The sequence below is a fragment of the Pinus tabuliformis genome, chromosome 7 (genome assembly GCF_031772625.1).
Source record: "Pinus tabuliformis cultivar Carrire ecotype Pingquan chromosome 7, CPIR1, whole genome shotgun sequence".
NCBI classification, from domain to species: Eukaryota; Viridiplantae; Streptophyta; class Pinopsida; order Pinales; family Pinaceae; genus Pinus; species Pinus tabuliformis.
In genome coordinates, this window is record NC_142293.1 from 588,544,502 (window position 1) to 588,557,198 (window position 12,697).

Sequence of the window (12,697 nt, forward strand, 5' to 3'; positions counted from 1 at the left end):
AGAGGGGACAACCTTGTCTGAGGCCTCTTTCAGCATGAAAGAATGATGATGCAAAGCCATTAATAAGGACACTGTAGGATACATTAGTAATACAACACATAATCCATTGAATGAAAGGGAAGGGAAACCCCAGGTGAGTCAATAGCATCCTTCAGTAGATCCAGCTAGCACGATAAAATGCCTTAGCTAGATCAATATTGAGAATCATACCTTTGAGTCTCCTAATTTTGATGGAGTGAAGGACCTCCTATGTAGTGCCGACTGCTTCATGGATTTGCTCGTGTTCAAGAGAAGTAAATTGCTCCAGGGATATGAACTCAGATAATATGGGCTTGAGATGATCAACTATGATCTTGGAAATAACTTATAGATGCAATTATAGAGTGAAATAGGCCGGAAATCATTAAAAGTTTTTGGATCATCAGATTTGGGGATCAGAGCAATAAAGGTAGAGTTAAATGCATCATACACATGCCCCCCATCCCACATTCTTCAATGACCTGAAGGAGATCGTTCCCCAGAATATCAAAGAAAGCAAGGTAAAATTCAATCGACCAACCATCTGGTCCAGGGATTTTATCCTTCTTGAACCATTTAAGGGTGCCTTCTAGTTCCCCCATAGTAACAGGCAGTAGTAGGTTCTCTTCCGCTTCTTGATCCACAAATCTAGGTAAAAGGCATGCCACCTTGATGATCACAACAAGATTTACATCCTATGAAGCTCTGAATAGTCGACTAAAATGGGAAGTACTGAGAGTAGCCAATTGATGAAAATTCTTTGCCTGCGAACCTGCATCGTCCTCTAGATGCCAGATGGTATTGGTGGCCCGATGACCATTTGCAAATTGATGGTAAAACTTTGTATTTTCATCCCCGCCTGTAGCTAAATGACACGACTCCGAAGTCTCTAGGTTTCCTCACGATCCTTCATAATTATATTTCGATCCGCTTCTAATTTGATGAGTCATTCTTTGGCCTCCATGGAGACAAAACCATGACCATCCTAGTCCACCAGATTGGCAAGCTCCACTTCAGTGTCTATCAATGTATGTTCATCCTTATGTCTTTTCTCCCTGGCCCAATTGCTTAAGGGAGAGCATTTTTTTGGCAAAAACTTCAGATATTGATTGGCCAGGTGAGGGTGTGTAGGTCTTCCAATGCTTAGTAACCAAATAAAGTATCCCTCATCCTTGAGCCAGGTAGAATTGAATTTATATGGTGCCTTAGGTTTGCGGTTAACATAAGAAAATTCGAGATAAATGGGCGAGTGATAAGACAATCCCCCAAATCCCACCTATTGACAATATAAAGAGAGATGGTCCAGTAGAGAGTCCTTGACTAAGAATCTGTTAGCCTTCTGGCGAGCACTACATCTCCAATCCTTTTATTACGCCAGGTCGGTTGCAATTGAGCCATAGGGATATCAAAAATTTGAAGGTCCTCTAGTAGAAGGCGAAAAAGATTAGATAGTGTGTCAAATTGTGCATTGTGTCCCCATGATTCAACATGGCCAATAGAGAAGTTGAAATCTCCCCCAATGATAAGATTATCAACTTGAATGTAATTGTGGTTGAGGATCTTGTACCAGAATGGAGCCCGATTGATGCAAGGACCATATACATTGATGAGTCCTAGCTCCATCCCAAATTCAAAAGAGAAAATATCAGCACCAATGATACCCTTCCCACCCCAAATATTCAGTAATTTTACAACACGGGGATTGAAACCTAGAGCCAGTCCACCGGATCAGCCACAAACATCAAAGGCATTAAATTGCAAGCCCAAGATAAGTGCCTCAAGTGTGGGGGTGATCAATGAAAAAGGTGCAAGGGTTTCCTGTAGAAAAATAATATCCACCATTTTTGTGTCTATCAAACGACGGAAGGCTAGTTTCTTTGCGGGACTAGCTATCCCACGACAGTTGAAGGAGAGCCACTTCATGGAGAACTAGGGTGAGACGAGGTCAATGATCTAAGGACGTGATCAATGGTAGGTTGGCGACCATGAGACACATCTAGTCCCACTTGGAAGATAGGCTTGTACATATTTGAATGACGATCCCTAACAGGTTTAGAGGGCGGAGGTGGGGGGGGGGGGACGGGGGAACAATTTCGATACCACAATGATCACCAGGAGAAATACAGGCAAGGGAGCGAAGGTTATAGTGATGACTTCGGCAAGAGTCAATGGAGAGCTCAGCAAAAGTGATGGAACTGAGGACATCCGGAATGGAGAGGGAGAGGGGGAAAAAGTAGGCAAGAAAGGAGCCAGTGAACACAATACAAAAGGAGGAAAAAATGCAGGTGCAAAAGTGCATAGAGAAACACATGGTATACATTCAGATAAAATAACATAATTAAGAGAGGGTGTAGAGGAAGTAGTACCCGCATTAGAGGCAGTCACTGCTGCAATGCACGAGATCTAGTAAAACGTGGGGATGGGGGGTGAACAGTGTCCATGCGAGCTTCACGGGTTGACAAAATAGACATCGATGGATGGTCCTCAGGTTGAGCAGGTCGCTTGCCATGCGGATCAGTTGAATCGTCTGCTGCAACATGTTTAGGTCGAGCCACCGAAGCAGAGCTAGAGACAAGAAGAGGGCAATTCTTGTATAGGTGCCCAATTTTGTGGCACCTCTGACATCTATAGGGGACACCTTCATAATCTAAAATTTTCACAACATGTATTTATCTAGTGGATTTGCAGGTTCTCCTCTAGACCCTCTCTTGTGTCCAAGTGCACCAAGATATGAGCCATAGACATGTTCCCAGTGACAATATAGGATTTGTCATAGTCCAAGTATGTACCTAGTGCATTCCCAATTCTCTTAAATACATCTTCCGACCAGAAGTGTAGTGGTAATCTTGGAAGATGCACCCATATAGGAACAACTCCCAAGTGTTTGTGCTTTGGATCGAAGAGTGGACTCCAAAGTTTAAGCATAACCGAAGCAAATTCAATATGCCAGTATTTTGATAATACCCAAGGGATGAACTCAGGGCGTTGAAAGCGTAGCGTAAACTAGCCGCAAGATAGTGTCACCACATATGGTAGTTCATTGAGTACCTGTCCCCATATTTCTAGAATCCACTAATGCAGATGAGCAACCAAGTATGCTCTTCCCACCAAAACCCTATCAAAGGTATCAAGCACATCGCCCATTTGGATGTCGTCACCAAAAGTGAGAGAAATATTCTTAGTCCCGGCCTTGACCCCTTTATATCTCTTCATCGGTTGGCCCGACTTACCTGTAGTAGGAATAACATATGGTGCAGAGGGTGGAGCAGGATCAACACCCACCTGAGGACCCCTAGTCGAGTCCAGGTGAGGGGGAGAGGTGCCAACAAAATAACCGGAGGTGGGAGTCTTGGAAATTAGAGGAAGAGGGATGGAGGGTGAGGGTATAGAGGATGGGAGAATGGGAAGATCCGGGACTGGGGAGGGTAGAGGGAAAGGGGTCCCAGTGCAGGGGATGACAGGGGGCTCCGGGGAGAAAGAAGCAAAGGAGGGTTCCAGATAGGTTGCTAGGAACTGTAGAGAAGTCGGGGAGAGCGGGGAGTAGCCTGGTTCAGGAGCATAAAAAACCTCGTCAAGTAGCCCAGAATACGACAACGAGATAATAGGTGGAACAGTTGAAGGGAGTAACTGATGATTAGGAAGGGAGAAGGCAGGATAATTCGACACCGAATAGACTTGCAGTTCACCGACCAATGACGAGGGGATCTTTAGGGAGATGTTGGAAGAAGTAACTGACATCTATGGGGGGGAACTGTCTAGATGGGCACCGAGGCTTTTGGGTCCTCAGAATAGTCTACCATGTCCTCCTCCATACTAATCAACAACCCATGAAGAAAGCACCCAAGAAATAATGCTAAACAGATAGTTACCCAGACAACAACAGTTGGTCCCGATGCCGAATAATGGAACATGAGAATGGACTCAGCGGGGGGAGACAACCGAAAGGTAAGCAGTCAAGTTAGCCCCAGCCATGGGCAGGTGGAAGAAGCATGAAGGGGGCACCAAAACCAGAAGCTGGGGTTTTGAGAAGCACCATCGCCGAAACTTGTCATATATATATATATATATATTTAAATCCCATTAGTATAAATGAACATAAAATAATTTAATTAGAGCCATTGATGACATAAGAGGGGTGGGGGCTTTGGTGCTGACTTGGCAACACCCTCAAGGTCACATGTGGACTTGGGGGTGCCACATCATTTTCCAGGTATCAAAAATATGATCATACTAACATGGCACTAAGTATCAAATCGTCAAAGGATCATAACTTGGTGATATGGACTTGGAATTCGATGAAATTTATATCATTGGAAATATCTCGACAAGAAGGAGATGATGTTGGCTTAAAAGATGAGGTTCAAGTTAAGTGATCAAGGTATAAAGTAAATAAATATGACCCCCTATCTCCTCAAGGTGACCGTGGAAGTTGGGTGTGGTGTTCTTTAAGCCCATTTTCATTCCTCTCTTATGGAATTATAGCCTCCCATGTTCTTTTCCCTCCCATTTGTAGCTAGTGATGTGATTTTATTGATAGCTTTAAATGCACAATTTGTACATTGCTTGGCCCTTGGCCATTTTGTTTGGCTTTGAGCCTTTTATCATACATACATTTACGTTACGATTCTAGGGATCAAAGCTTGGATGTTATACATGGTCTTTTAGATAATTACTTGTAACTTTGCCAATGCTTCTTCCTTCTTTTCCAACTATTAGTGTAGTTAAGCCATCATTTGAGTGAGCTTGTCCTCCGACCATCTATCCATTTGGATGACCTTCTCTTCTAGTTGATTAAGTGACATTCTAATCTTGTCCCATTTTTCCATAATTGTGGGGAGGGAGTCTTGGTACTCATGAAATTGGTTCATTAGCAATGGCAATAATTTTATCAAGCTATTAAGGTGCTTCTCCATCTTTAACATCCTATCGTCATACATTTGGACCTTCTGTTTCAAGTGAATGTTCTCTTCTTGAAGCTAAGCATTGATGGATTATATGTATTCCAACTATTCTTTTCTACTTTACCCTTATTGAGTCTGCTTTCTCTTCAGATTACTAGCAACTATGTCAATGTTGAAGATTCAACTACTTTGTTACCTTATGATTCGTAAATGGGCGACTTATATCCCACTTGCTTCACTGACATAGATCCTCTGTAGAATTAAATTCTAATCTATGTTTCTTCGTCTTATATAGAGATATCTACCCATTAAATGGCTACAAGACCTTTGTTCTAGTGTAGTATACACATAACAATCAACTAACAATGCCAATAATAAAAAGGGTCACGAGTGAAAATTTATTTATTGTTTTTAGAAGCTAGGAACATGAGTATTGGCTATGCATCTTTGCTTCACAACTCAAGTTCTTTCATTTGCAATGCTCTATTCTTACGAACCAGTTGAATGATATACTCTTTGCATTTATTTTTTGATAACTTTGTTCAAGGGTTCAAATCCAGTTACTTGCATGTGTAGTGTGTGGACATGGATACCTCCTTATTGCTTGGCATTATAGAGGTAGGAATTAATGCCCCACCAAACTTCTTATCAGAAAGTTGACTCCAACAATCCACTTACTATCAACAATCCATAAAAAAAATAGTTAATTACTTCAACCTTAAAGACAAACTAGCCATAAGCACAATGTATCATTTCAATAATGACGAATAACAAGCTTCAACTCCTACTTTTAATCCAATGTAAAATCACACACATGTGCATTGTATTCTCAAGTAAAAATAGTGCTAAGGATGACACTTCATTGTTAAAGGGCACATGGTTCAAAGAGCCTTCGCAATGGATTGGTATGTCTCACTCAATGCCTATCCTTCCACATTTATCGCGCTTACAATCACACTTTAATTCATTTTGTGCATCATTCATTCAACATGTATGAAAAAACAAATAATTAAATCACATTTGAAATGACTTCTTAATATAAATGGGATTTCATGAGCATTGTTTCGACATACAATGCTTTTACAAGTTTTTTTCCGGAGAAAAAAGCGAACTTTTTATATATAAAATAGATAAAAAGTTACAATCAGATGCAAAGCATTCAGTTACAGTGAGGAAACTCCCTCAGCTGACCCAGAGAAAAGATGCTCTTCTCTGAAACTATCCAAAGACAACAAAGCGTCCAGGTCCCCTGTTGATGAGAACAGGTCTATCCCTTTTGCAAAAAACAAAAATCACAACAAAGTCTCGGCCTGTAACAAGCACCAAGACGCTGTTCCGACTGAATGAGCCCGTGGGCCTCCATGAGACAGCCCACTAAAATCAATTAAAAATGCCCGAAACACTTGGGCAATGAAGAGAAAAAAGCGTATCAGCATAATAACATCAGCGTTCAAAGCGCAGGAGTGGGTATACATGCGCCTGTGCCCGAAGAAGGACTGATAAATCAAAACAGTAAAACAAAATTTAAACATAGGGAGGCAGAACTGACTCCTGAATCTGATCATGAAGCTTTTCAGTCACTTTCCTCATGACTCTCTGCAACGGAACTAATCTCTGTTTGTGATTAATACAGGCAAAGCGTACAATGCTTTTACAAGTTATAAAACATGTGTTTATAAATTAGGTCCCTTCATATATATAAGGGAATGATATAAATGAACTTTGCTTGAATGCAAAAACTGAGAAAATACCAAAATGCATTGACTAAAGAAATGATGAGTTAGTGGAGGTAGCAACATCTATTATTTGTTAATTAGTACTTCCATCCCCGGCCCACTCATCCAATGTTCAACTCATGCGACCCTTGGGATAATAAAGTGCCATGCCAGGCTATGTATAACTTGTACAACTTTCATATGACCTCCTAGAAGATACATAGTCCAACTTAAAGGAAAAAAACCCTAGAAATGAATGGTCACTTAGTCTTCATTATGACAACCTTTGTTACAATGCAATTCATGCCTCTATGGCCATTCAACAAGTCACACAACTCCTTCTCCTTTGCATTCTCTCCTTCTAGCTAAATGAACCTTTGAAAGTGTAAGAACAAGGAGAACTAGGGAAGACTATGGTAATGTGAAGGCCACTAGGCTTGACCTTTCATTTCCCATTCCTTAGTATTTTCTCTCTTATTTTCATCTTCTATTCTATTCAATTCTTGTTTTTCCTCTCTTTTGTCTCGTTTACTTTTACATTTGCATTGTCTTCAATAGTTTATCCAATCTTTATTAATTACCAAATTACATTTGTAGGCATTGAGCCTTGCAACCATTAGCTTGTTTGGATCCATTAATTTTTTGAAGCAAAGTCTATTTCATTGGTCACTTAAATACATCAAAGTGAGTAAAAAAAAGAAAACTTTACGAAGAAAGAATAACATCTCTCATCCATTTTCAATAATTATAACTCATCATGGATTTTAAAGAATTAAAAGATGAAGTGGAGAAGCAATCAAATTAACTCAAAGCTCAATCAAAGAATGACAATACTTGTAAGATTATTGTTATTAACCACAAGATGTAAATATGTAACCTCAATCTTCAAAACATATCAAGGATAAAATAATAGAAAACATAAAATTAAAAAGTGATACTTAAAAGATAACTTGATGAGCACAAGCTACTCAGATGAAGACAATGGTTTGACAAGGAAGATTTCTCATAAATCTTCCTTAATCATAAAACTTGTAGAGTAATATATAAATATTCAATATAAAAGAGTTCGTGTAAAGACTTAAATCTCAATTAAAATTAACTTGATTAAAATTATTTTACAACATATTAAAACATGCAGAGCGATATGTAAATTGGGTTTATGTAACGAGTTTATTCCAATTAAAATTTACTTGACTAGAATTGGTTTTCACATATGTTACATATAATTAAGTTGATTATCATCTTGAAATTTGGTTATCTAATTGATTATAATAAAAATTTAATCAATATTGTGTTTTTATCCATGTCAAATAAGATTTTATTATATATATAATTTCTATTGATTATAAAAAAATCATATATCAAGTTGTTTTCTGTTATAATCTGTCACTAGGGAAATCATACAAATGAAGGAAAAGTAAATACTTAGTTCAAAAAAGTACAAATAGAGTGCAAAAACTGGCACAAGAGTGAGTATCATCACAAGATACAAGTATAACAAAAATACATGCTATGCAAAATTGAAACAAAATGGCCAAAAAGCTATCTTTGGCTAGTAGTGATTATGGGAATCCCAACCATAGAGAAACACCTTCAACTGTTGTGATAAGATCAGGAGTGATGACTAGGCCGAGGTAGATACGTCGACAAACATAATAGGAGTGCCCTAAGAGGCTGTACCTTTCCCTTTGTCAAGCAGGCTTCAATTTTTGCAAGTCTCATTTCCATGTCTCTGTGTTCTAGTGACATCTGCCTATTTTATGCCTAGAGGGAATTTTTGCTTTTTATTATCTTACTTGTCTTCTAGTGCCTTGCCAATAAGGGTCTTAATGTGCCAATAGAGATCTAATGTGCACAAGTACTGGTTATGACAACCACGAGTGTGGCTAGGATTAGGAATGCAATCAACGTGAGAAAATACATTGTCATCAATGTGAGCTTCATGCTCATGCATAGATTCAATGGTTGCTTGGTTAATTCAATGTTGTATGTGCTTAAGCGTAGCCTCGCTATAAATACGTGTTGCATATTAAGCCTGTGAGCGGTCTCGAGAGTTGCCTTCACCACGCCTATTAGAGCCACGATGGTATATGATGCATTGGCGGGGCATGGTGGAATTATACCAAAGTAGAGTGATAGTGCATGCTACAAAGGAGCGAGAATGGAAGGTAAAGTGAAAGGCATGGACTCTGTGAGGGTTGAAGCAAGGAGCAACACAAATACTAGCTACAATTTGGTGATGTGAGTAGGAAAAATAAAGACATGTTCCAGGAGAATGTAAAGAGACCACACAGGTACTAAAAGATAGACTCCAAGGGAGGCTTGGGGTAGGGAAAACATTGAAATAGAGAACGTCGACAGGTACACTCGAATTGTGACTGGAATTAACTGGAAATGGATGGCATGAAAAGAATATCGAGAGCAAAACCCCAAAGGGAGGTGTAATAATAGAAGAGAGTACCATGAGTTAATGCCTTGAAGTTTGACACTAGGTGTAGGCCAAGCCTCCCCTCCTCTTGCTGCTTTGCCCAATTGTCACCCTAATCGGGGGCTTATCTATCACGTGTATAAAGAGGTGTATGTATTAATAATTTTAGTTTGTTTACTTTATATTTATTTATATATTTATTATTATTATTATTATAATTTTATATAATTTATGTTAATGATAATTTTATTTAAGGTTGAGAGGTCTGTACTTTAATTTGTTTTAATCCTTTTCCATGTTTAATATATTCTAAATTAATATTGATATATTGATAATACAAATTTATCTCAAATTGACAAAAATGTTCAATAATATGTTAAGGAATGATCGATGTTTATATTGTTTCGGTATGGAATTCAATGATCCATCAACTTGAGAAAATTCAAACATGAATCAATACCTAGAAATTAAACCTAAGTTGCTTAACATGAATCAATGTTTAAATATAAACCATAATTGCAAATCATACACACACACACACACACACACACATATATATATATATATATATATATATATATAAAAGAAACACAATATGTTTTATTTATAAATAGAAAATAAAAATGTGAAAGATAAATGTTATGATTATCATTATCTTGGAAGAGCTACTAAAGTAAAAGTAAATGGATTCAAAGATTAGACATCTTTAATCAACAAAATTCATTTTGCCAATCATTGATGAAGAATCTCACCCTTCCTACCTGAATTAAGAACCCAGTTTTATGTTCAAAAATAAATTTATACCTTAGCTTCCACAAAAATAAAAACACTAACATCCTTAAGCAATGCCAAACTTAAAAGAAAAACATAATAAACATGAACACAATCATCACTAAACAAAACAACAATACCTGCGAATAAATCTTACTCTTAAAAAAAGTATAAGGTTATAATACTCAAACCAATTCCAACAACACCTAATGGTTCTTAGCTCGAGTAGTTGAGATATTGGTTTTCCATCCCATCCACCTGGGTTCAAGTCTTCGATGACAAGACCTATTATAATAAGGATGAAATGATAGATGCCTCGTAGGAGTTTGAGATCTCGACTCTAGTTTTTGATGGCATTCAGACATCTCGACCTCAGTTTTTGATGGCCTCTAGACATCTCGATCCTAGACTAAACTATAAATTTCTAACATATGATTCACGGGTTATTGCATATATCTAAAAAAAAATTACTAATTCCCCATCTTCAAAAAAAATTAAAATAAAATTTAAACATCCATAAACTTAACATAAACCATTATACATACTAAACTTAACCAATCTAAGTTTAAATAAAAACCCTCATCTCACTATGAAACACACACTCTTAATTCCTATTCAAATACTCACTCTTAACTCCATATATTCCTAACATTCTCAAGTCACATGAAACTTGAATTAAACCATTAAACAAACTAAACTTGACCAATCCAACTTTAAATAAAAACCCTGATAAGTGACTCAATAAGACACACGCTCTTAACTCCAATATAATCCAAACATTCTCCTGTCACATGAATCAGGACAAACTCTTAAAGCCCGTGCACTTTTTTTATTCACTCATATCCTTAAAGATACTACTTTACAACACCAGGCTATGTCATCTCACTCCTACCAACCTTATCCGTATCACAACACTACAATTCCGTGCGAGACCACAACCCCGACCATCTTCGAGATTCTTTGCTCTATTCACATGTCATTTTTGTGATAAGAGGCAACGCAAAGGAATCGGGCTCTCGACATTCATATTCGAATATTCCCTCATTTGAATACCCTGGTCTAGCTTAACACCACACATAAACGGGAAACAGGGAAAACATACGACGATTCGTCGAGTTGTTTCTCCCTGCCGTCGAACCTGCAGAAAATTAAATATACCATCTGATTGCACAGTGCCATGATTTGGTGAGTTATAAACCAATTTAATCTAATATTTACAATAACTTATTTCAATCTTGTACTGTGTTTTGTTTTGATCCTCCTGAAAATTATCATGGCCATTACTGCGGAAAATAAATTATACCATCTGATTGCACGGTGCTATGATTTGGTGAGTTATAAAGTCATCTAATCTAATCTTTATTGGAAATTATTTCAATCTTCTAGTGTTTTTTTGTTTTGATCGTCCTGAAAAATAATTTGGTTCCCATGATTATGGTTTCATGAAACTCAGGCAGAGGCCACAATTTTTTCGTCAATTCCTCTGCAAAACTCTCAGATAACTTATTTAAGATGAATTACGAGAGGGAAAACAAGTCCTAGGTTGAGAATGGAGCAAAATTCACTGTTTGAATAAACCCTAACCTATTCAAAGTATTACCGCTGTCTTTTAAAATTCGAATGTTTTATGCTTTTTGGTTTTTTCCTGTTAATCTCCAAATTTATTAAGTCAGCCTCCAAGACGATGTCAACAAAGATTCAGCATAAAATATTTCAGAGATCAAATTTGCTGCCAAATATTTTTCTCTTTAAACAGCTAATCTGTTTGAAGTCTATATAGGCTCACAAAAAATGAAAAGAAAAACCATCACAGAGAGGTGAACTTTGTCCCGCGATTTCCTCAATTTATAGAACCTGATTCAAAATTATAGTTTAGCTACATGGAAGAAAAACGAAAAACGAAAATCGATTAATTGTTTTTTGGCAAGAGTAAAGGCCTTGTTTGGGTTGTGTTGAACTATGAACCTGGACTCTACATTATCATGGTCAACACACTTAATTGCAGGAGCTGTCAAACTCAGCCAACTTATTCATACAATCAAGGCTCTAGGGCTGCTGGGCTTTGAATCTGGGTCATTATTGTGGTAATGGCCCATCTGAAACATTGAACCAGAACCCAACAGACTAAATAAGCAAGTGTTGGGCATCTGGATTATATAATCTTATGCTAGGGAAATGACAGATGGCTAAGTATAATGACAACAAATTGGGAGGTCACAAGGTTGAATTCACAAGGGTTTGTCAGGGTTGGGTATACATGCTGTCCGCTGGTGGATTTACCCTGGGCACTGTCACCCACTATTTTATCTGAGATGTACCATTGTTTTGATTTGTCATTGTCTTCCAGATCATGTGAATGAAAAGAGGTAGGTTCTTGGTGAAGTATTAAATGGTGATTGCATGGTTGGATTTGGGGAGAAATGCATTAGCAAGCTTGAAATTTCTAAATTTTTTCTCTTATTTCTTAATTTTGGTTATGGATGGATGAATTGAATGTTGGAAATTGGTAGCTTCAGTGGGTATTTTCATTAATAAAATCAAAAGAGAAAATTTGAATTTATTTACCCGTGTTCAAGTCAGCCCCTCCAAGATCAAGTCAGCCTGCCCAAAAGACACACCTCTTCACATGGACGAATCACTATATATTGAGCCTATTTGCTCTCCTCCAAAGACATTTTTCGGATCCCTTATCTGAGGAAGTAGATTGCTGATCTGAGACATGAAAGCTTGCTGATCTGAGGCAGATAGCTCACATTTTCTGAGGCATGCTCTCTGTGGAACAATGTGAAGAACTGAGGCATACTCTGTGGAACAGTGCGGACCTGAGGCACATTATCTCTGTAAATAGTGTGAGTTCTGAGGCA

General features: G+C 37.9%; 1 protein-coding gene across 7 annotated transcripts in view; it reads left to right on the forward strand.

The window, feature by feature from the left end:
- Positions 1 to 10,736: 10,736 nt before the first annotated feature.
- Positions 10,737 to 12,697, forward strand: part of LOC149248810 (lipase-like) — a 430,114-nt gene continuing 428,153 nt past the window's right edge. For 3 of the 7 annotated variants that reach the window (XM_089458547.1, XM_089458549.1, XM_089458546.1), the window contains exon 1: positions 10,751 to 11,018. The gene's annotated coding sequence lies outside the window, so the exon portion shown is untranslated. Of the gene's footprint in view, positions 11,019 to 11,051; positions 11,164 to 12,697 lie in introns of those variants that run through there. The other 4 variants (XM_089458552.1, XM_089458551.1, XM_089458550.1 and 1 more) reach the window with 4 other exon arrangements.